This window comes from Camelus ferus, chromosome 17 (assembly GCF_009834535.1).
Source record: "Camelus ferus isolate YT-003-E chromosome 17, BCGSAC_Cfer_1.0, whole genome shotgun sequence".
NCBI lineage: Eukaryota > Metazoa > Chordata > Mammalia > Artiodactyla > Camelidae > Camelus > Camelus ferus.
The window spans coordinates 39,233,909-39,259,123 of NC_045712.1; the positions used below are offsets into that span (position 1 = coordinate 39,233,909).

Genomic DNA, 25,215 nt, shown 5'->3' on the forward strand with positions numbered 1-25,215 from the left:
GTGGATCTGAGGACAGGAGGGAGGGGAGCAGGATGGGGTAGGGGAAGAGGCTGAGCCAAGGGAGGGTTTCCGCCGGACTTGGTTTCCGCCTTATCCCTCGGGAAGCACGAACTGTATCACAGAGTTGATCCCTCATCGAGGCAAAAGAACTCGTCATTCACAGGCTGAGGGCTGCCCTGGGTGGTGGAGGGGGGCACACAACCTCCCGAGGAAGTCAGCTCTGGGAAGGCGATCGGTGGTCAGAAAGTCCCAGCAGGTGCGGGGACAGTGCTCTGGCATCGCGGAGGGATCTGGGTGAGGAAGCAGCGGTATTCACTCTACCCAGTTTGGATGGTTTTTTGTAAACATAGTCCAAGAGGTGGGATCAGGCAAAACGGTGAAACAGGCATGTAACACTTAAAACCTGTGTCATGATGCAGAAAATGTAGGCATTAGCTTGGGCATTAATACTTTCTCGTGAAGTCATTTATCAGACTTGACAGCAGACTGAGGCAGATGGAGTGGAATATGGTGGGGGTAGGTTTTGGTAGGATAGAAGAGCTCTCTCTCGCACCTGGCAAGTCAAGTCTTTCTTGCAGAGCACTGCAAAGAGGGGAGGGATCGGGGGAAATCGGCAGCAAGGGGCGAAGCTGCTGGTGGGATAAAGACATTGGGTGCTTGGCTTCTGTGGGTACACAGCACCGAATAGGGAGGTGGGAGAGCCTGGAGGTGAATGTCTTCACCCTTGCTAAGAAACCAATAGCATACCTGTACGTTGTTCCTGGGTTTTCCTTTATCAAATATTTTCATTGCTATAAAAAAATTTCAAGCAATACTATATAGCACACGGACCTACATTCAATATCTTGTAGTGACTTATTGTGAAAAAGAATACGAAAATGAATATATGTATGTACATGTATGATTGGACCATTATGCTGTACACCAGTAATGGACACATTGTAAACTGACTATATTTCTATATATATATATATACAAAAAAAATTCAAGCAATTCACCCTTTCTTTCAAGAAAGACACCCCCTTCCATTCCCCATTGTAAGCCCATCCACCACCAGTAATCTCTGTTCATAGCTTTGTAATAATAACTGTTCTTTTGTTTTGCTCAGCTTTTCGCAGGAGATAAGTTCCTCCTCCTCCTCCCCCTCCTCCCCCTCTCCTCCTCCTCCTGCTCGCTTACAGGTGTTTTTAGCTTCCAGACTGCTGCATGGAGTACAAATAATGCCAGAGATAAAGGACACGAGTCCCAAACAGAGTGCACCTACTAGGCAACGGGGCCCCTGGAGGACTCTGCTCCAGCCTCAGGAGAGAAACCCAGCCCTCATGGCCACTGTCATGGGACCAAACAGGGGTTTCAGGCTCCTGATCAGCTTCTACACCTCTGGCAGTCCCTCTCTGCACCCAATTTCAGAGCAAAGAGGCAGGTTTTCTAAAACTCCTCAACCACTTCTTTCTCTGCCATGGGTCATCAAAGATGCACCAAAACCATCTTCCCTGTTTCCACTGCTCAAAATGCAAAGTCACAGATGTTGTTCTGTTTCCCCTCAAACTGAGATAATAGACCAACTCATTTAATCCTAGAGACCCAGGACGGAAACTACTGTTTACCCCAAATCCAAGTAATAAGGAAGCTCAAAGAGCCAGATGATGTTCTCATATGACTTCTCTGGAGACAGACACAATGGAAACAGTTCGAAGGCATGGAGGGGGAGGATTTACTCCCCAAAGCAACTCCCAGAACAAACCACAGTCTCGCATCTACTTCCTGAAGCTCGTTTATCTCCAAGCCCACGCGAGGCGATCACACAATAAGAACAGCTTCCGGGCACTGCCAGGTGCTGGCCCAACGAGTCCACACTACTTTTGTTTTATTCAGGCAGACTTAATTCATTGAACATCTACCATGTTTCTGGATGAGTGCTAAGCACCCTGCAGGATCCCACAAAAGTAAGATTGTCCAGCAGTTTGGCTTTGGGGACACATTCCACAGCAGGTTGAAATTGTAGCACAGGTCACCACGGTGCAGGGTGACGGAGGTGAAGGAGCTGGGAGAGAAGCTCAAGGGTTGGAGGAGTTCCAGGCAGATGTGTGACAGCTTCTCTACGGGGTTATAGGGTGGGGGTTTCTTGGAGGAGGAGGAAGGGGCATTTGTATTGAATTCCAAGGATGGAGGATAATGGGGTGCGTGGATGTGGGGACTACGTGGGACAGTGAGGGGACATGTATTCTAGGTGGGAGGAGTCAGGAACCAAGATGCTTGGACCTAAATTGTAGCAACATGCAACATGGTGGCATCTCACGGGCAGTGTAGAGTAAAGGAAGCCGGTGGATGAAGACGATCTTTCATAAAGGTTTAAAATGACAAACTAAACTATGGGGATTAGAGGCTCACATTTAGCCCTGAAAGGATAAAGAAAAGGAAGGGAGTTTTTACCACAAAGACCAGTGGTTATTCCTCTTAGGAGGGGAGAGTGTCATGGCCCATCTGTTGAATTGGTTGGTGATTGTACAGATTCTCCAGCAATTCATTTAGCTCTACAGGTCTGTTGCATGCACTTTCATAGTTTTGTGCTATATTTTAAAGTGGCCCACGGCAACTGCTTCTGTCCATGATCAGCCAAATGTGAAACAGTTCCTCTGTTCTATATCTCCTTGAAGGGGTTTCTCAGCACAGGAATTAGTTTACCTGGTGTCCTGGTGATCGTAGCTCACTGATGGGCTCAAGAAAATGTGTGATTTTGTAGATTATGTCTGTTCACGTTGCTAAGGTGGGAGTGATGTTCTTTTGTCGCTTTCTATACCGTAAGTGGGATTTTTATGTTCTGTTCCATAATAAAAATAGTTTTAAAAGAAGCAGTACTAGACAGAAAGTATAAGGCCAGACAAGAGAGTGCCTGAAGGATTGTCAGGGAAGTGAGGAGGCTGAGGACTGGGCTGGAAGGAGGAGGGCTCAGGATGCCAGGCTGGGGAACGTGGTTGAGTTTGGAAGGCAGTTGGGGGTCAGCTTGTCAGCGGGAGAGGAGAAAGGCTGGGGCACAGAACCACCAGCAGGGGCCAGGGCAAGAGTCCAGCTGAGCCACACAAAGGTCTGACCAGTGGAGAGCAAGAGAAATGGGAAAGTCAGGGAGAGATGTGAACGACATTTGTGGCCTCAATGATGAGAACCTGAGAGCATCCTGAGCAGGGGTGGTGTGAGGACATTTGCAGACAGATTTTAAATGGGGGAGGTATTAGAACTCGTTCCCAGAGCTGCCAGGGATTAATTAAGAAAGCACAGAAGGGCTTGGTGACACCTAGCAGGTAATGTTGTGCCTGGAAGGTGAGAAGCGTGTCCTGCACACAGGACTGGTGTATAATTAGTTGTTGCTGGCATTCATATTTAATGTCTTGTCTTCTAGTTTGCAATTGATTAACATCATTTAGTTGACTCTCATACCCACCGTCTGCTAGTAGCTATCTTTTCCTTCACCCATCATCTCTTTACAGCCCTGGTGATAAAGGTGAGTTTAGATGCTTGGAGCCCCAGGGATCCTTTGCTCGGTGTCAAGTCACTGATACATGATTTATTCTGCCAGACCTCACTCTTGCTGGAGAACAGGATAAGAAGGGCTATCCTTTATATTTGAAATTCAGCTTTGGAATCTGGAAGAACAGCCCTTCCAAGCTGGGTTTTGTTTTGTTTTGTTTTTTCTTAATTGAAGCATAGTCAGTTTACAATGTTGTTTCAATTTCTGGTGCATGGCATCATGTTTCAGTCATACATATACAAGCCCTGTGTTATTGTCTCAACAGCATTGTTGATTCTGTGACTTTTGGAGATGCCTTGACCTTAATTCTAAACATAAACCTCACTCTAACTTTTTATATTTGATTTCTTTGAATATCTAATGCCTTAAAACTTCGGTCGAAATCAGCCAAAACACTGAGGGGAAGTTCCGTTTTTTTCCTAGAAATAGGCTGAATTTAATTATTCCCCCCCCCAAAAATCAGTTGATTGGTGGGGGAGTTCTTTATTTCCAATCGTCTGGGTTTAATATACATAATTTGTTTTCTAATTGTCTGGGTTTAATTTGCATAACATGTTCCACCGCCCCTTGAGAGAGAACTGAACAACATTCCTTGCACCATTCTGAGAACTCTTGGGAACCAGAATGGAAGATGATTCCACCACCTTTAGTGGGTCTCCGGGAGGCCACAGCAAGTCATATATTAAGATGAAATGGATCACTTCAGAGAGATATGTCACTAGGGTAAAGGCATGAAAGAAGAAAACACAGTGCACGTAAGGATTTGTTTTAATACTTAGGGTCAGCACTGCCTTGGTCTGCTTCCCTCAGCCCCCATGCAGATGCCAGGGAATGGGACAGGGTCCCAGAAACTCTGGATGTACAACTTCTCTGTATGTTTTTGTTCCATCTTCCTTTGCAGTACAGTGATTCTGGCCTTTTCATGAAATGAAGGAGCGATTCTTAAGTCTCCTGTGGCATCTCGGATAAACTGGCAACGAGTTCTTGTTTTGTGTATTTCCCATTGAAACTGGCAGTGCTTGCTTTATTTTACCGTATTCTTTGCTTTTCCTTCACTTGTCTTAGTATTGTTCATTTTTTTCTTTATTCAGAAGGTTGAGCGAAGTAAAGGTTTTACTTTTTGTGATGGGCGAGGTGTATACAGGCAACAGTATAAAGGGCTCCGGTCTTAAATGTTCAGCTCAGTGAGTTTTTGCCAGTGTGAACGTAAACAATGACCATCCAAATGAGAAGAGCAAAGGCTATTTATTCAGAGCTTTTCTGTGGCCAGGGAGTCAGCACGCAGGCAGAGGAGTGAGAAAGCTTCATAGTGGAAGGTTTCAGGTGTACCCTGACTGGAGTTTATTGGCACGAGGAAGCTGGAGGCAGGTAACCAGAAGAGGGGGATCCTACATGATTGGTTAGGGGAACAAATCTGAGACTTGTTTTTCTCTGCTTGGTACTGAATTGGAAGCAAGTGTGGGGGCAGTGGGAGGGGGGCGTGGCCAAAAATAGGGAAGCTGGCAGTTATTGACCAAGTTCTGACTCTGTTCTGGGCCCCTTGCTGCGGAGGCTGTGGTTTGGCTCCCCGGGCTTCTCGTGTGGGGCAGAGTCCTCCTGTCACATATGGTCTGGCCACTGTCCATTTGCATATTTGCTCTCTCACACATTCATGTATCCATGTCACCACCCTCCAGAACAAAGTGAATCTGGATTTGTGTGTTTGAGATGATTTAGCATTTTTGAGCACATACAGCACCAAACATGTTAGAGCCGCCTCTTATTTATGGGGAGCCCCAGTGTATTAAGGGAGGTAATTGTGGAACGTGGTCACCATAATACAAGGAGTTACATCCAGGAAAAAAAATTGCTTGCCGATGTTTGAAGAGGAGAGCAAATGATGGAGGAGAGTGGGATGGGAGACTTCTAAGACGGAACCAAAGCCTTGGCAGCCATCACACCCAACTCCTTCGGACTGGCTGTCTCCTGCTTCCATAGAAATATAATTCTTAGCATGAAAAAAATTTTTCCCCATCTCCCTTGCAGTTGAGTGTGGTCACATGACTATCTCCTGGCCAATGGGATGTGAGTGGAACATCCAGACTGCTCCCTTATTGGGTAGAGGCGTGCCCTCCTCTTCTCCTTTGCTGCTAGAAATTACACATGGTGGAGAGGAGTCATCTTGGACCATTTAGATGAGAGCAACACCCTAGGGACAGTAGAGAACAAGACTGAAGGAGCCTGGGTCCCTCCATCATAAACCATCATACCTGCCCTGACAGCTTATGTCCAGGTCATTACAGGAGACAGAAGTAACTTCCATCTTCTTTAAGCCACTGTTATCTGGGTCTCTCCTACTCTATGTCACCTCTGTCTATGAGGCTTCGCTTTCCCATCCACTCATGATGTGCTCTGCCATCCATTACAGAATGTGGTACTTTGCCTCCCAGTACTCCCCTTGGAATGTGCCTGGAGACAAGCCGGCCGGTCTTAACCTCAAGTCATCTACTGGCAGTAGCCTAAGGGGGAAGCAAAGCAATGTCAAGGAGGCCATAGGTACCTCTGGGCTCTGGCTTCATAGCATCCCCCGGCAAGCTAAGATGTGACCACACTTGGACCCCAGACTTCCACACACTGGGAGCTGGGCTCACTGGAGGCTTATGGTCTAAGAATGCCATGAGGTTTAGGGGTTTGGAGATTTCATGGCTGCCCTTTCTTGCCACAGCCTAATAGCTTGAAGGCTCAGAACAAATTTTTTTTTCTTTTTTTTTTTTGGTCCTGAATGGAAGCATCTGTGCTAAGCATCATGGTTCTGTTCCAGATCTAGTTTCTGCTCACCAGCTGTGTTGACAATAATGCAGGTTTACTTCTTTTTTCTTTTCTTCTCTCTTTTTTTTTTTCCTTTGTCTTCTCTTCTTAAATCTCACAGCATCAGCATCTAGAGTCGACTCACCCCAGGACACTGGGTGAGCCTCAAGGAGGCCCAGCTCCCAGCATGCCTTATGTTTGCACAACAGGGACCACTTACTTTCCTGGCCTATTGCACAATTAAATTAACATTCATAAAATTTCCTGAGATGTTCCAGGCACAAGCCATTACCCACAACAGTCTGCTGTGTTCCAGTGAGCCCCTCAGACTGCTAATTGCCACCGTCCCATAATTCCTTGCCCTGGTTTGTGCAGAGGGTGGTCAAACAGTGGTCCCTCTACTGTTTCCTCCTGCCTAGTTAATCATTGCCAGACTTGCTGTTCTTAAGACTAGAAATCATGCCAACCGAATTGGCTTTGTGTTTGGGGCATTTGCCTTAAATGATGCCAAATCCATTCTTGACCCTAATTATGTGAAATATGCTTTGATAATTTTCCACTAGGTGAATTAAAATAATACCAGCTTGGTGCTTGAACCTCTCCTCCTCCCTGTAACTTGATTAAGAAGCATTCAAGGATCTTGAAACATATCATGTATTTCTTCCCATGCTAATTAAACTCGGGGTCCCTCAAAAAGCTTCCACAGCCCGAGTCTAGTGCCAGGACTCTACTGAAAGGGAATGGGATGGGTTGTGGGCTGAATTTTAAACTTAGAGCATTTCCAACAACAGAAGCTGGGCTTCTCTCCTCTCTCCTCTCTGTCTCTGTCCCATGCACACATACACACTATTTGGCTGCTAAAAATTCTTGTTCCCAACTTTTCCCCCCATTTGACTCATTCCCACACCCCCATTCTTTCATACTGCTGTCCGGCAAAGTTGCATTAAGGAGTTGCTGCATTTCCAGAGCTGTGGTACATCAGCATTTCAGCAGGCAGTCATGTTTTTTGACTGCATTCCAGATGGACGCTTCCGGCCTCATTGTTTACTGTGGGACACACACGTGGACTCTTATTTCCCCTCATTCTTTTTTGGGGCACCAAGTTTCTCTGTATTCAGTGGCCATGGAAATCTCTCCTCTAAACACATCCTGTTAAACACAAAGACCAAAAATATCCCAAACTGGAAGACTGACTTGGGAGGGGGGTTACACTTGTTTCTGACTGCCTGAGTTAACTGGGTTTTACACATTCTAACAGCACGCGTCCTGCTAGCCTAGAAGGGCTGTCATATTCTGTTGTTAGGATTAAGATGTCCTGACTTTACTTCAGGCCTCTGAATGGATGCCAAAGCATGGTACTGGTCTAGTTCTTTAAGGTGCCCCAATGAGGGCATCAAAAACTGGTCCAGTTGCCAGGATGACACCTGGCTTGACAGTCATGCTCCTTGATCTCCTCATTTGTTTCAGTTCCTTTGCCAAAGACTCCTATTCATTTTTTGTCTTTGTGTAAGGCTGAGAAGCTCAGCCCTCCTCTCCGTCTTACTGCGTAGTGAGTCTTGGGCAGACTGATGAAGGGAATCTTCTCAATAAGGTTTCATTTTTTTACTGATAAGTCCTAGAGGGGCCATTCATCCAGAGAAGACCCAGGAACCTCTTAACTGGCCACTACACTCTGCAACCAGGAGAGAGGCAGGAACTTCTCTCTTTCAGCAGTTGTTTCTCTATAGACTTCTTTAGGGATGTGTCCTTTCCAGTGAGTTGGGTTGGTCCTGGGTTCCAGGCTATCCTTCCACCATGAAATTTTCCTAGCCTGCTCCCCAACCTCTCCATGCATTCTCTGAGTCACCACAGCCAGGAGCTCAGCTGTGGTAGCACAGGGCTCATTCCTCACCGAGGGGTCTTCTGGATAAAGAGAGTTTATCTTTCTGAGGCCCACCTCCCCACCCGCAACTTATCCTCAATTCAGTTCAGCATGCAAATATTGAACACCTGCTCTATGCCAGACAAAACAGGCAGAGTGTTCTTAAGAAACATGTTCTTAATAATTTTTGAGTCTTGCATCTCTTTGAAAATCCCATGGCAGCTTTGGACCCTCCTTCTAGAAAAATGCACATCCATATACATTTTCCTAGGCAAGCTCCTAAAGCCAGACAAAAGATACTAGGTTAAGAACCTGCTAAGTGAACAGAGAATGAGTGAAACTTAAACACATGTGGGCTGAGACATCATTCTGTCATTGACCAATAGTAGGATCTTGAGGGAACCCCTTCAAACTCTCCAGAACTCAGTTTGTTCAACCCTAAAATGGGACTGATATTACTTGCCCTATCCTCATGGGAGTGAGGTGAGGTTTTATGAGAGAATGGAGGTAGACACAGAAAATGTTATATCTGAGCACTCCCCACATGTAAGAGTTAATAAGGATTTCAAAATCTCACCTTTCATCAAAGCAAACACACACACACACACACACACACACACACACACACTGGAATACTACTCAGCCATAAAAAAGAATGAAATAATGCCATTTGCAGCAACATAGATGGGCCTAGAAATATTCATGCTATGTGAAGTAAGTCAGACAGAGACAGACAAATATTATATGATATCACTTATATGTGGAATCTAAAAAAATGACATAAGTGAATTTATTTACAAAACAGCAACAGACTCACAGACATAGAAAACAAAACAAAGGAGAAACAGGGGGAGGGATAAATTTGGAGTTTGGGATTAGCAGATACAAACTACTGTGTACAGAAGAGATAAACAAGGACCTACTGTATAGCACAGGGAACTATATTCAATATCTTGTAATAACCTATAATGAAAAAGAATTTATATAATTATAACTGAATCACTATGTTGTACAGCAGAAACTAACACAACACTGTAAATCAAATATACTTCAATATATTTAAAATAACTCACCTTTCAGGAGGGAGGTGAAGATTTGTGATCACCAATATTTCACAAATGGAAATTCCAAGGTTGACTTCGCCAGATGGAATCTCATCTTGTGTCAGGGACAAGATGACCAAATATTAGGGACTATAGATTTTTCCAGATCTTGTTCAGGATGTGCTCTCACCTTAGGGAGCCCCTCATTGGCCAGCAGGGTGAAGAGCTACCTTGGCCCTCATTCATGGGATCCTTCCTGTTGGTTGATGTCTCTCAGAGGACTGCCATACTCACATGGGGAAATCGATTCAGCTGGAAATCCAATACAGCCATGATTCATTTGGCTCAGAACTAACCCAAGAGGAAGCTTTGCTGGGGGTATTAAAATGTATCCCCTTGACCGTCAGTGCTTTCATAATAGTTCTCCAGGGTTTTGCCCTTATTTCAGCTCTCCCAAGACAATTTTAGGTTGAGCTTTGATGGTGTTGCCAAAAATGTAATTGGTTCAGAATATCTGAGCCCATATTCTGTTGTGAAGAAAGCGGTGAAGGGTCCATTTGCCTTGGATACTTTAGTTGACAGTTGAACCTGGAACAGATATGGAACAGTAATACATGGAGAATTAGGAAGAACTGGAAATTTTCTGTTCAAGACATCAGGACAGAAATGGACAGAATCTGTTCCCAAGGGGTTTCTAGAAGATCTTTAAAATAATATCCGATTGTGTTGACTTCTAAAATAAGCACCCAACAGCTTGCTGCACCAAAGGTGCATCAGCAGCCCTGTGTGCCGAAGGTTTGGACATCACAAAAGCTTAGGAAGCCACGGAGGGAGGAAGGAAGGAAGCCATGAAGGCCAATAGAAAATCAAAGCCAGTGAAAATTCAAGGTCAGGAATTCCCAAATGAACAGGAACTGGATCTGCAGCTACTGACTAGAGCAGGAACATTCTAAGGGCCACACACCGGGGCAGGCCCAAGCATCCTCTCCTTGGGAGCATTTCAAGAGATGTATCTGAGGACAATGACCCCCCTCATTTAAAACTTTTCTGGGTAGAAAATACTGCATTAAACCTTTTCTTTTTTCTAGAGGAGAAAACGAATCACAACACTGGCTATTTGGAGAGTTACTCAACATACTGTATACCATTAAAAATTAAATTAGATAAAAATAGATAACAAGGAACACATGTATTGGACTTTACAGTCAGATTGGGGTTGACTTTCCTTCTTTTGATCCTCACAACGGCCCTGCGAGGCAGATACAAGATAGCTTTTATTAATCTCATTATGAAATGAAGCCAAGGTTCCATGGGGTGGCCAAGACCACAGATCATCCTGTCTCAGCTCTGTCATTCTCTTCAAATCATTAGGCCACAGCAGGAGAGGAGGAGGAAGCTCTGAATCAATAGCTGGTCAAGGGGAAGAGGATGAGATATGGGACTTTGGCTCACTGGCGGTCCCACATTAAGGGCTGGAAACACCAGGGGCAATCCAGGGCTGCTAGGGTCTTAGAGTCTGAGAGGTAAGTACAAAACGAGGCTGTGCAGGGAGGGCTGAGTCAGCAAGGAGGTTATGGGCATGATCTGCAGGGATTCCTGAGGAATTTGAGACACCCACATCCCATTGTAGGAGGTTTTCAGTGAAGGGACCAAGGCTCTGCTCCCATTTGCCTTTGATGATTTTGTTGACACTTGAACTGGGGCTAGTAGCCTACTAGTGGACGGGGAGAGCTTCAAACCCAGCTTTTTCTAGATTCCTTCATCCAGGGCTCTTCCCAGTTCAATTAAGTTTGATTTGTGTAGGGAAACCAAAAATACGTGTATGCATTTTAACCACGTGTCTCTGGGAGCAAGATGAAAACCATCGACTAGCTTGAGTCAGGCCCTGTGTGCAGGATGTACCTGACCTTAATCACAAAAACGTGCCTGTCAACAAGGGGCCATGCTGGAAATGTCTACCTCATATGCTGAGACACCTAGAAGCTGAGAACACCTGCTTGGGGAATGCTTCATCTCTTCTGCAAGGAGGTAAGTGGAAGTAGCCTCCCTTACCTGTTGGAGCCGAGACGTAGCTTTCATAGGTGAGCCCAGAAGTCTTTCTTTTCCACTGAATCAGTCTCCCTAGAAGTTCATGGGAACATGAGCACTTCGAGACATTCATAGAAGTTATCCAATGACAGATGTGGGGGCCAGACATGGTGCTGAGGTGAACAAAGATTCAACAGGCTTTTCACTGCAGACCACTCAGAAACAAAAGGTGTGACTCCAAGAAAATATATATTCATATATTTAAAATATTATTTTGATGACATGGGACTTGCTGCTCAGGGAAGAGTAAAACTGTGCCAAACGCAGTTAGTGGGACCTCAAACGTTAAACTGAACAGAATGGGGTAGGGATTGTTCTGATGAGGGTTAACGCAAAACAGCTCTTTTCAGTTAGTCCGTACAGTTACAAAAAGCATAAAAGTGTGATAATGAAATGTGTACTGTGCTCAACTGCTTCCAGCTGAACTGGGAAAGGCCAGAATGCCTGCTGGTCAGTCACCTCCTCACCCCGCCCACTGCAGAATCTGGAGCCTGAGCTGAGCCCCGTGGGAACACAAGGCCGACTGCCAACCCTGCAGGATGGACCGTGTGCTGGCACAGGCTTTTACTGTGATCCTAACAACCCAACAGGTTGACAACTTTGTGAGTAACACAGACCCAGATTTTAGGGGACTAACATGAGCACTTCTACTCAAGACTGACCAAACGTCAGTCTTCCACAGCTAGAAGTTCTCTCAAAATTAGTATTGTGGAAAACTTCAGACAGACAGGTGGGAACAGAGAATAGTAGCACGAACCTCCCTGTAGCCATCCTTCAGATTTAACTGTTAACATTTTTCCCACATTTGCTCCATTTTTCTTCTGAAGTATTTTTAAAGAAAATTACAGCCATTATAGCATTTCATCCCTAAATATGTCTTTAAACTACAGAGACAATTTCCTCCATAACCATAATCCCATTTTTTTTTAAAAAACAGATTTTTTTTTTCTTAGAGCAGTTTTCGACGCACAGCAAAATTGAGTGGAAAGTACAGCATTTGCTAGCCTTGCCAAAGGGACTGAAATTCCCCTAATTCTTGGAGCTAAGACATTGAAAGCCTTGTGTTAAAAATACATTCATCTAAGAGAAATAAAATAGGGAGCAGTACCCAGTTAGAATGTGTTTATCAGGCTGGCATAGGTAAATGGAACATTCGTTGGGCACAGTTTGATGGGGAGAAAGGTCAGGAAAGTTCCAGGTGGTCCAGCCTCGCTGAGGCTGGCTTGGAGGTGGATCAGAGTCAGGCAGGAGGGGAGGGGGACCAATTTGGAGGAACCTGTTCTGAAGAAAACGTGTGTTGAGGGACATAGGGCACGTATAACAATTTTGCCCAGGACTGATATTTTTTTTTTCCTAAGGCTGCAGATAGAGCTAAACATTTATCAAAATAAAACTGATCATCTTTTAGGGGGGTTTGTTTTGAGGGGGGGAATTAGGTGCATATATATAAATATATATGTTATATATTTATTTTGTAATGGAGGTACTGGGGATTGAACCCAGGACCTCGTGCATGCTAAGCACGCACTCTACCACCTTATTTGACTTAACTTTTGAAAGGGGGTAAACTCAGTTGCGTGGTGGTAAATGTTTAGCAACTGGCTCTCTGGGGGTAGATAGAGCCCTACTTGTAGGATTTGCTGACGTCTGTGGTGTAGTTACCCTTACCGTGACTGATTTCAGGCTACCAACATCATGTTATCTGACGTGACATTGGGAAGAGCTATGCACAATTGCTTTCTTGAGCCAGTCAGGCTGACTCCAGCACGCCACTGGATGAATGCAGGATGAAAACAGCAGAGAGGATCAGGATGCAGCAGCTCACTCAAAGTTGGAACGGGCGGGACTGAGGCAGAATGCAAGTCGGTCAGTTACAGATGAGAAGCATAACTCCACCTTGAAGAGCAGGTGTACACAGGGCTGGTCACCCCCATGTTTTGGAGGTTGAATCTCGGTGCAGCTCTGAGTTGCTCTTTTGCAACGCAAACTGTCTTCAGAAACACAGCACCCTGCTTCACAGGCTGCGGCCAGGGTCCTGTTGCACTGTGATCATCGTGCAGTCAGCCGGGCCAAACCGTTTTCCATGCCATGAAGTACCGGATGAGGCTTGTCTGGGCTGACCTCACCTTCAGGAGGCACAAATGAAATCAAAGAGACAGAATAAACGCAAGCATTTCCTTCTCTTTGGTGTGGGCCTACGTGGTGTCAGCATATTTTCCATCAGGAATGAGTTGCTTAGAGAAGAAGGATGAAAGCAAATCTGGACCAGGTGTTCGCTCCATTTAGTCCCAGAGCCAAGAAAAACCATCTTCAGGGCCCTGGAAAGAAGAAAATGGAAATTGCCAATTCATGATCATCTTTTACATTGTTCCTACTCACCCTAGGGACTGGGTTTCAGCTGATCCTCCAAGCTCCACTGGGCAAACGAACCTCATTTCTGCAGAGAAGTTTCTGATAATCGTGAGCAAAGTCCTAGTGACTTTTGAAGACAAGAGTTTTAAAGATAGATAACTTCTGTAAAATCAAAGCTCCATCTGCAGCATGGTCTTTAGGAAGCCAACACAGGCAGTAGGAAATGAGAAATTCAGTTGCTCAAGCTGGGAAGGGCAAACAGAAGGCTGTGGGATGTCACGTAACCAGGCTGAGGGATTTTTCACAGAATCGATGGCTGTTTCAGTGGAATTGCCCTGAGTAACTGGTTGCTTAGGCAATGTGCAGACATGGCTTTCTTCTAATTCAATGGGATGCTGATTTTTTTTCTTCACCTGCTAGACCGTAGGGGAAATAAATCTGCATATTTCAGAAGGGGCATTTATTCCCTTTGTGAGTGAAACGAAACCAAGGGGATAAATACAACAAGTAAGGAGTGCTCACTTATCCTGATGGGGAAAAAAGAGAGGTTGATTCTCCTTCCAGAGCAGTACCTTGATCCATCTAATCCATCACAGAATAATTGACCCAGCAACAATCACTTCCATGAAGTATCTACTAATTACGCTGCTCTATAAACAGCGTCTGCAGTCAGACACGCCAACAGCTAAAGTTGGATCATTACATCACCAAGGGTGTCGTTAGAGTTGTAACTACTCCCGGATTCAGCAGATCTAACCCTGCAAAAGGAGGCTGATGTTTCATTTTCCCTTGCCTGACTGTGCTCTTTCATCTCATACGTTCTGAAACCTTTGCTTTCCTCCACATTCAAGTCTCTTGTCTTCTTTTACGTTAGCAATCTCAGAAGGTATCCCACAGTATTCCATTTCCCTTAAATGATTCCCACATTTTAAAAATCTCATTCAGCCAACTCCCAGACAGCCGACAGAAAAGGCACCGTGAACTGAGCCTGACATAACCCATTCAGGCTTCTGTGTGTATCTTTCAAATAAAGGAGTTGGATTATGTGTCAGTTAGGATTAGGTTCAGCTGTAACAGAGACCAAGCGAACAGAAGCTTAAATTAAACATGGGGTTATTCTCTCTCCATATTGAAGCCTGGCACAGAGAGCACAGGGCTAGAGCAGTAACTCCATGAGCATCAAGGACTCTTCTCTCTCCTTGCTCTGCCACCCTCCCAACTTGACTTCTGCCTCCTTGTCTAGGATGGCTGTTCTAGATCAAGCCAGCAAGTCCACATTTCTGCCATCAGTGAAAAAGGGCATGTTGCCTCTCTCCAGTGGCACTACCAGACATCACATTCAGCATTTCCACATAGAAGCCATTGGATAGCTGCAAGAGAGCCTGGGAAATGGTGTTTATTTTGAGAAGTCATTGACCAACTACAAGTCGCGAATCCTATTACCAGTGGAAGAAAGGGAGAAGAGATGTTGAGGAGAGTTAGCTGTCTCTACCACGGACCAGACTGGTGGTTTTGAAGTTGTGTCCTCAAAGTCCTAGGGTTTTGGTGTAATGCACAGAGGATACTGTGGGTTTGGAATGGGGTGATGTGTGGGAAAATCTACAGAAAATTTCTCAAAATCAGAGCATATGGACCCCCCTTTTTGAAGTGTAATTATATTTGAACATTTCTGATGGGTGACAGTGGTCTGGACTGAGACACTGGCAGTTGACTGGTAAGAACTCTCAAGGCCCCAGGGGAAGAGGTATTTCAAGTGGTGCCCTGGGTTGGTCAAGAGGAAACCTGATTCTGGAGCAGGCTTCCAATCCTGGACAAGGACATGTTGAGCTGGCGTTAGACCAGTTTTCACTGTTGACATCGTATGACACGAACAGAAACAACAGCAGTTGACAAGTGGGCCCAATAAGATTCTGTATTTTTCTCTCTGAAAAGGGTTGTGATCCAAGTGATGGTTACAGATTAGAGTTTCTCCACCTTGGCACCATCGGCCTTCTGGGCTAGATGATTCTCTGTTGTGTGAGGCTGTAACATGCACTATAGGATGCTTAGCAGCATCCTTGGCCTCCACCCAACAGATGACAGGAGTATCTCTCCCACTGTGAAAACTAAAAATGCCTGTAGACATTGACAAAGGTCCCTTGGGTGCCAAGTTACCTACAGCTGTCAAGCACTTAGCTAGAATCTAGGTAATGGTGCCCATTTTTATATTTTGCTAATGGCTCTGCAATTTGGTACACAATCTTTTCATAAGTTAGATACATGTCAAAGGCCTTAATACAGTCATGGCTTTAACTTAGTAACCCATTTCTGGGACTCTGTCCCAAGGAGACAATTTGTAAGGGGCCTTCTGTCTAAAGATGTTCATTGCTGTATTATTTGCAATGGAGAAAAAAAAATGCACTTGTTGTTTGTTTATAATACTGTGTTTATGAGCTTATAATAACATGGGGAAATACTTATGATATAATGATCAGCGAGCAAACAAGAAACTATGCAAAGAAAAAAGACAAAAAGGAAATTCACTAAAAATGGTCGACTCTGGGGAGTGGGAATAAGGAGTGATTTTTCTTCCTCCCTCCCTTCCTCCATCTTCCTATAGTTTCTAAACTTTCTAAACTCAATATGAATGACTTTATTCCAAACTATAAAATTTTTTTTTAAATCCTAATTTAAAAAAATTCTGGTGCCTGCCCTGGAGGATCTGCAGACCTTTATGGACATTCTTGGAAGTACATGCTTTTGGGAGAGAGGCCAAACAGATGTTCCTTCCTGCACAGAGTTGCCAGGCTTTGTGCCAAGTGACCCTGACACCCTGGCCACAACCCACTGAACCAGGAATCCCCATTAGAGGCTCCCATAGGCTGGGTGGAAGGAAGCCCAACCACCTGCCTCTGAGAAGGCATCACTCAAGGCCCTGTCAAATGGGAGTCTTCGACACTGGACAGTGAAAAACAGGGCCAATCACAAAATGTCTCAGGAAATGTGTGTTAAAAAACTCCCTGCCCCTCCTGAGAGATTAACAAGGACACCCAGGTCACTGAGCAGCTGGGAACCCTGAACAATGAGAGCTATTATTCTGGTTCCTCAGGAGGAAGCTGAGATAGCTTTCCTTACTCCTTCACTTTCCAACAAGAAGCTCCTACCATACATGGAGATGTAGGTTGAGGGGGACCCGGTGTCTAACAAAGCTCGTCTCCCTATGGAGGGCACATTCCCTGGGTAGCTGGAGCCCTCCCACTCACCCTGTTGGCCCCAAAGTCCATGCCACAGATGAGTGTCACCAGAAACTTGTTAAATTCCAGATTCCAGGATCCTCCCCTAGATAATCTTGTTTAATAGTCTTGGAGAGTGGGGCACTCAGGAATTTGTATTTAAGAGTTCTCAGTGGGGAGCATATAGCTCAATGGTAGGGTGTGAGCTTAGCATGCACGAGGTCCTGAGTTCAATCCCCAGTACTTCCATTATAAATCAATCAAGCAAGCAATTTAATTACCTTCCCCAAAACAAAAACACAGAGTTCCCAGGTGATTCTGATGCATAATCCAGTTTTGAAACCATTGTTCTACCCACTACTGAAAAAAAATACCATCCTGCTCTAACTCTGAAACAATCCCTAACAGTAAGATGATGCCACAAAAAAAGTTAAACATAGAATTACCATATGATTCAGCAATTCCACTCCTGGGTACATAACCAGTGAAAGTGAAAACATGATGTCAAACAGGTATCTGTACACCCATGTTCACGGCAGCATTATTCACAACAGCCCGAAGGTGGAAGCAACCCAACTGCTCCTCACAGATGAATGGACAAATGAACTGCAGTATATACATAAAATATTATTCAGCCATACAAAGAAATGAAATTCTGACACATGCTACATTGTGGATGACCCTTGAAGGCATTATGCTAAGTGAAATAAGCCAGACACTAAAGGACAAATACTGCATGATTCCACTTACATGAGGTTCCTAGAGGAGTCAAATTCATAGAGACAGAAAGTAGAACAGGGGTGGCCAAGGGCTGAGGGGAGGGAGGAGGGGGAAGCTATTATTTAATGGTATTATTTTCAGTCTGGGAAAATGAAAAAGTTCTCAAGATGGATGATGGTGATGGTTGTACAATCACGTCAATATACTGAATGCCGGTAAGCGTACACTTAAAAAATGGTTAGAATGGTAAAGTTTATGTATTATTTTACCACACACACAAAAACTCAACAAACCAGCAACAACTGATAAAAAAAACAAAAACAAAAAACCTACGTGACTCCTACCAAAGAATAAGCCACCTCAAAGGAGTCATAGAAGAAGGCAAGAAAATGACTTTTTGTTACAAAACACTGTCAGAAACAAAAATCTTTAGAAAATTAGTTCAGAACGAGCTTCTCTCATCCTATCAGGATTCCTTATCATAAAATAAACAGAGAGAAACAGGAAATGAGAGACTAAAATAAATCTTCTGTTGAAAGGGGAAAAAAAAGTCATTTCTAAAAGTTTACAAGCAGATCTTTCTGGATCTTTAAAAATGTCTCAGAAATGTTGCAGTTTAAAGCTTTTCAAATAATGTTGCCTCCCCCCACACCCCGGAGATGGACTTACTTCCTCTTTAATAAACATAATCTTCCTTTGATGTTCAAATAGATTCAGTGACTCTTGGGTCTCCTTGCGGTGGGCATCCACAGAAGAGCTTTGTTCCTCCAACCAGCCGGGACACCCTTCAGGGTGGGCGGTGACTTCCTAGAGACAACAGGGGGGCAGGTCAGTGGGGGACAGTGTGACAGAAGACGTTGTGAGTTGGGGGAGGCGTCCATGAGGAGATCTCACACATGTGAACGGCTCCCATCAGGGTGGGAAGGTGCTGATCGGTGAGACCAGAACAAAGCAACGTGGGATTGGCATGAATGATACTGAAGTTAGGATTAGACCGGAAATCCAAAACCAAACAGAGGAGCCTGGGTCCCTGACGACCTCACAGAGCCACCACACCAGCCCCGGACTCCCTACCTCTGGATTCATTTACAGAAGGCAAAGAAACTTCTGTGGTATTTAAACCACTATTGTTTGGGATTTTCAGTCTAATCCTCGGGTCATGGGCCAATGTGATGATTTGACTCATTTAGGCCTCAGCCTTAATCAAATCTAGATTCCGGCCCAGGAGATGGAGGAAGGGGTGAAGGACCCCTCCTTCTGCTAACGGAGGCTGCACTCGACTCTCCCACGTATATCCCCCGGGTCAGAACATATTCTCATGACCTGCAGGAGAGGCTGGCAAATGAGGTCTTTGTTCCAGGGAGCTGTCGTGCAGCTCGGACCAGGGGAGCTGACATTGGGACTGATGATCAGCCATCAGAGATGGTAGGACTCAGGGAGTTCTTTGTCATCACAAGTACCACTGACTTTCTACAGGAACCTCTCCTTCTGGCCAGTTGTCTCATTGAATCCGTACAGCTTCCCTGGGTTTGTGTTACTTCCACTTCAGTAATAGAATTCCAAGAGTTTGTGTCACTTACCCAAAGCATCTCTGTCAGCTATGCCATTGGCCTCCAAAGTCTTTCGAATTCAGCCCTGTGGGGTCACAGAGCCCCTTTCTGTGAAGCACCAAGATGGGTAGGTGGATGGGCCTAGGGAAGGCCGTGGGTCTCTCAGGGCCTCTCCACTCTAAGCATGGTCACCTCTGAACATATATGTCTTCCGAACTCCAAAGCTGGCCAGGCAGGGGCCCAGGAGCTCATCACATGGCAAACTGTGCATCACTGCAGCCCTGCTCTCACCCAGGAGGCTTGAAATCCTAGGATGCGCTTCCAGCTTGCTTGCCTTTTGAGCTGATGTTAGCGTTCGGGGCAGACTTACTCATCCCTGGTTTGCTGCTATACCTGCTTTTGTTGGGGACACGTGTCTGCAAAAACAATGGGAGGGCACTTACTGCAGACCTCAGAGGGTCAAGGAGACAAAGGAGCATCAGCTCAGAGCGGGGCTCCCCCAGTGCCGAGACATCTGTTGAAAGGAGGCAACATCTGAAAGCAAGAAAACTCAACAGAAACTGCCTTGGCCAGCCCTGTCCTCTCTCGATGGTTATATAGGTTCCTTTCATGTTTTCAAAGAACTCTCTTGAGGGATTAGGAAAGTTCATGTTTAAGTTATTGAGCGTGAGGATAAGCCAAGAAGAACTTAAAGAAAGGGACAGGCGGCCTGGGTTTTGTTCCTGCCGAGGCACTGCCCGCTCCAAGCCCTGGCTCCGGTGTGCGCGGCGTGAGACCGTTCTGAAGAGCACAGGCGTCTGTGCGTTGCTGTGGGAGGACCAGAGGCGGCTCGATTCCACACAACATCGTTCCATGCGGCTTTGGGGCTGACCTCCCTGGAAGGACATCTCCCATGAAGAGAACAGAGTCTGGGTTACCCATTCCCTTGGCAGACCTCCTCTTCCATGGATCACACCTCCACTGTCCTTTCGGCCACTACATAGAATCCTCCAGAAAAGCTCCTAATTTGTTTTAAAACACCTTTCAATAAAAAACATAAAAATAAATGCTTGTTTATTATGTAGAAAATAGAGAAACTAAAAAGGAAAGAAAAATTGCCTGTTACTCTATTACCCAGAAATAACTGTGACTAACTTTCCATATATTTTTCTAGGCACATAAACATGTATGTATGTGTATGCATAGGCATGTAAAAAGCTTTTGAAAAGCGGAAGTGGGGTCAGACTATTTTATAACCAGCTTCTTACCACTTAGCAATGTGTCACAGACATCTTTCTGTGTCAATAAATATATCTATAATATTGTTTTGAATGGCTGAAGGTATTCTATTGTACCATCACTTAAAAAAAAAAGCCCTATTGTTGTGCAATAAGATTAGTTCATTGCTCTATTTTTGAAAAAATATTACTAAGATCTTAAGGCACATCCTTGATTACTTTCTTAGAATAAATTCCTTAAAGTGGAATGCTGGGGCAAATGCTTTGCAAATTGAAAGTGTTTTTTGATATACGGTCCAATTTATCCATAAAAAAGTTATAATAATTGATACTCATCTCCCATGTATGAAAAAATTTCCTGTGTTTTAGTTTACTCTAGACACTATGTTTTCTTTAAAGTCCTGGAAAGTCAATTACACTCCGTAATCTTTGGATAAAGAACCACTGGTGCAGAGATCCACCTTATACAGAAAGATTTCCTTCAGTGACAGCTCCATCCAGGAAGTCAGAACTAAAGCCTACCCCGAAAGGAGACGAATCAGACTCAGATTCAGATATGTCTGTATCTCAGAACACCCTCTCATTTCTCTCAGCCCCTGAACACACATCTGGCAAACAAGTCTCTGTTATTAGTGACCTAGGCTGGATTCAACGCTGACCTAGATAGAGAGTACTTTAGATCTCACTACCCGCCCTCTGAACCATCTGGTCCTGGCTAAACAGGTTACCCACGCAGTTGGAACCTGCATCACCCAACTAGCTTTCTTCCTGCCAGGTTTCTGACAAACAAAAATATTTCCTACCTTGCTTTACACACAAAATAGAGGGTACAGATATCTCTTGCATAGCTTAGCCTGATAGCCAGGTACCTTGTTTTTTTTAGAACTTGGCAATCTCACAGATTCAATCGTAGCTCGCTGGGAGTCCCAGGAGAGAGGAGAAAGTGGGAGAAGGGGAGAAAGAGTGGATTCCCAAGGTTTCAGAACTTGGGCCTGAGGCACTGCCTCTGTGTGTTCTCTCCCTTATGTTACTATTTAAAATATCTGTAGTGGGGGTGGGGGCAGGGGATGATTATCTTCAAAACCGAGATTCTGTTCTTGGCTACAAGTGTTTTTTGCAAATTCCTAGAATTAAAGAAGATTGTTCTTCCAAGCGCATGAGCTATTTTTATCTGCAGCAATATGGAGCATACACACACCTGTTCACATGCACATCTATGCTCGTGGACTCTTGGGTTCATCACGCTGAAGGCAGAGCTAAGAGACGGTCAGCTTGGTGTTTTACCACCTTCTGGAAGTGCATTGCTGTGGGGTGAAGGACTATCTTCCTTTATAGTTACTCATTTTCTCAAATGATATTTGGGGGTTTTAAAATTAGTCATACATAGAAAACAGACTTACGGTTACCAAAGGGGAAGGGACGAGGGATAAGTTAGGAGTATGGGATTAACAGATACACTAATGACTAAATATAAAATTTAAAAAACAACAAGGAACCTGTATAGCACAGGGAACTATATTCAATATCCTGTAATAATCTATGATGGAAAAGAATCTGAATCACTTTGCTATATACCTGAAACAAACACAATATTGTAAATCAACTATATTTCAATTTAAAAAATAAAACCAGTCATATAAAACAAAACAGACCTATTTGTAGAACCTCCACTGTTAAATGTGTTGTGTTGTTATTGTCTCTATTCTTTTGACACAGGCATTTATTTAATCATTCAAAACATCCCTACCAGGGGCCTACTGTGGGCAGAGCCCTCCACTGGGTACCATGGAAGGCCTCAAGACAGAATCCCTCATCCAGCTCCGCCCCCAACTGTTACTGCAAGTTCGTATGCCCGATGCAAGTGAGGCCAAAATATACCGAAATGTTGGAGTCTGGAGCAGAGAAAGGTTTACTGCTGGGCCAAGCAAAGAGGATGGATGGATGGATGGAGAGATAGATAGATAGACAGACAGACAGACAGAACACAAGAGCTATTGGCCACTACACAGCTCCTTTTTTCTGCTATCATCTGATCTAAAGCAATTTTATTGTCTAAAAATTCAACAGTTACAAGAGAAGACCTTGAGGTCATAAGTTTGCAGCTGCCAGCTGACATTGCTTTAAGAATGGCTGGTGGCATCCCCAGCATGACACAGCTCAGAAAATTAGAGTTCTCAGCAATATAGGAACATGCCTGAAATCACTTCCACAAGGGCCACCTAGGTTCACCTCGGATGTCTGAACCACAGCTACTCCATTTTGACTTTCAAATGCACTCTCCTCCTCAAGGCCAAAGCAGATGTACAAAGCATGTCTAAAAGGCCATAAACTTTACTGACCAAAGCAGTCTGTTTTTAGTCCAACCATGTAAAAGCCAGAATGACTTTCCCATACCTCAATATATACAGATTTTTCCATCATCTCCCCTGCTGATTGCAAATCTTTCAGTAGAAACACTTGATGATCAAAATATCTGTCCCTTGATGCTGGAGGGGTGGTTTTGCCCCAGGTTCAGATCGTATCCCGTGGTGCTAGACCTCCTTTACAGTTGCTTAGTTATCCACGTTGGGGAAAAACTAATCAGATATTGTGAAAAGGTTCACAGGTACCCTAATGGGGAAATACTTTATATGCTATACATTTTACCGCTTACGCCCAATTGTAACACAAGCATCATACGTGTGATTTTAGCAAAAGATTTAAGCATTGTTATACATCATGAGTATTTATACTCTGTGACAACTTCATTAGAGACTTCTCTTTCTATCCTAAACATTGGGGGCAATATTGATAGGGAGAGAAGAATTTGGTAAACAGTTCAGTTAGAAAACATAGACTAAAAGCTAGTAATACTTCAGAGAACCAAAAAAAAGTATAACCATATTCATCAGTTCACTCAATCCTATGTAATCAATTCCTTTTACTGACAGTTTTATGAAATCTGAGTTTTCATTAGACTCCTTAAATATCTTACCCAGCTCAGCAGCATAATTAAAAAAAAAAAAAAAAAGCTCTGTACTTGTCAAAAAGTCCTTTTTATGAATCTTCTTGAAGATGAAGTAGTTGCACAAAGCATCAGCTTAACTGTCTATAAATGACAAAAGACCCAAAAAAGCAGAGATCCGATTACAATGTTTTTGACAAAGAAGCTTAACCAAGTTAGTGTGACACACAACATCCTAAGAATCATGAGTGATAGCATTATACAGGGTCTATCCAAATTTTAGAAACTTTATATAATTTCAAGAATATCTGTATTAATAACATTTATCCATACCATATCATTTGAGGAGGCCTACCCCTCATTTGACAATGCTCCCCATGTAATTTAACATACCAACCAATCCTAGTTAAAAAGTTTTCTCTGAGATATCTCAGGGGCCCTCTGAAACATCCTAAAGTTAGCTGAAGTCAAAATAAGTTTAATTAGAATTTGATAGGAAGTTTGTCAAAACTATCAAAAAGTTTCACACCATGTGTTATCAGAAGCACTCTAAGTAAACTTGTCCTCTTAACAGAGAGGAACTAAATCTAGTCCTGCACCAGCCTATTTTTAATAACAAAATCCATTTACCTAATTAAGTTTAATCTTATCTCAGCCAGACCACACACAGAACTCCTTTTTTAGGGGTCCCTTTCTACAAACTTTCCACTACTTTCTGTATCCATATTAGTTTGTCCCTTGTTTTTTTTCCCATCTAGAGACAACTGGTTCCAGGACCAAATTACTTTCTTTTTCCTTAACAAAATGCAATTCCATTCCTCATACCTTTTTTTTCTTTTAAATTCAAAACATATATCCTACTTTCCTACTGTATACTGAAATGTTTCCAGTATTATTTTTAGTAGCTTCAATTACATATTTAAATTAGAATCCTCAATTCTTAAAAATCTTAATTTCTAGTGAATATTTCAGAATTTCTACTGAATGCTCCAATATCTTATTTTGTTTGGGAACGAACTAGCTATTCAACAATTTAATAAACTTCCATCATTTAACTTAATTTAGCACAACTCTAAAATTTCCAGTTATCAAATATCTGGAGAGATCATTTTGGAGTAGACATTCCTAAAATACAATTATTTCTAAAGAGTTCACCCAAAAGTTCTTATCTCATTTGCATTTTTCACTTATAAGAATTTTATGATTCCAAGTTAATTTTTTTCTTTCTGCTGACAAACTGCAACAGAAACATGAACTTACTGACCTTCAGTAAACCTAGGTACAAAGAAAGACATGTTTGTGTTAATTATACCAACAAGCTTAAATATCAGCTGACAGTTCAGTACTGAATATTTCCTAAAACACATGAACCTGAAATTTTCTTTCATACTTAGAAGTATTTAATTTGGAAGCACTACTTTTAAGTCAATTAAATGGAGCTCATTCACAAGTTGATTTTTTATATAAAGACAGAACCAGAGATCTCACAGCATTTCTGCTTCAGTTTAAAAAGCCTTTTCTCCTTGAGAGCCCACGTAGATCATCTCCAGCTCAAAGGCACAGGAGGAGAAATGTAAATTCCTCCTCTACCTGCTGTTATAAAACCCACCATCTTGGCCATTTTCAGGGATTTTTTTTTTCTAGTTCCCAAATATTCACCTCAATTTCAAGAACTAACAGTAATAGACAATAATGTGCCATTCACTCATATCCACATGCCTCACTTTCAGCAAAATCAGGAAGAGAGAACAGGATTTGGACTCAGGTACACGGACAGATGGACACACACACACACACACACAAACGCACCCCACCCCAAGATAAAAGATTAAACAATTGCAAAAGGCCCACTTTGATATAATAGCAGAGCCAATAAGAGCCATTGTTCTCCAGATCTCAGGGAGTCCTGAGCCCA

At 43.6% G+C, this 25,215-nt stretch overlaps 1 long non-coding RNA gene across 2 annotated transcripts; it reads right to left on the minus strand.

The window, feature by feature from the left end:
- Positions 1 to 9,203: 9,203 nt before the first annotated feature.
- On the minus strand, positions 9,204 to 18,565 carry LOC116657248. 2 transcript variants are annotated; one of them, XR_004312319.1, is made up of 4 exons: positions 18,259 to 18,565; positions 12,974 to 13,623; positions 11,270 to 11,338; positions 9,204 to 9,805 (listed from the first exon to the last, which is right to left on the minus strand). It is a non-coding gene; the product is annotated as an uncharacterized LOC116657248 (long non-coding RNA). The 2 variants fall into 2 exon arrangements; XR_004312318.1 differs by having other exon boundaries at positions 11,270 to 13,623.
- Positions 18,566 to 25,215: the final 6,650 nt, after the last annotated feature.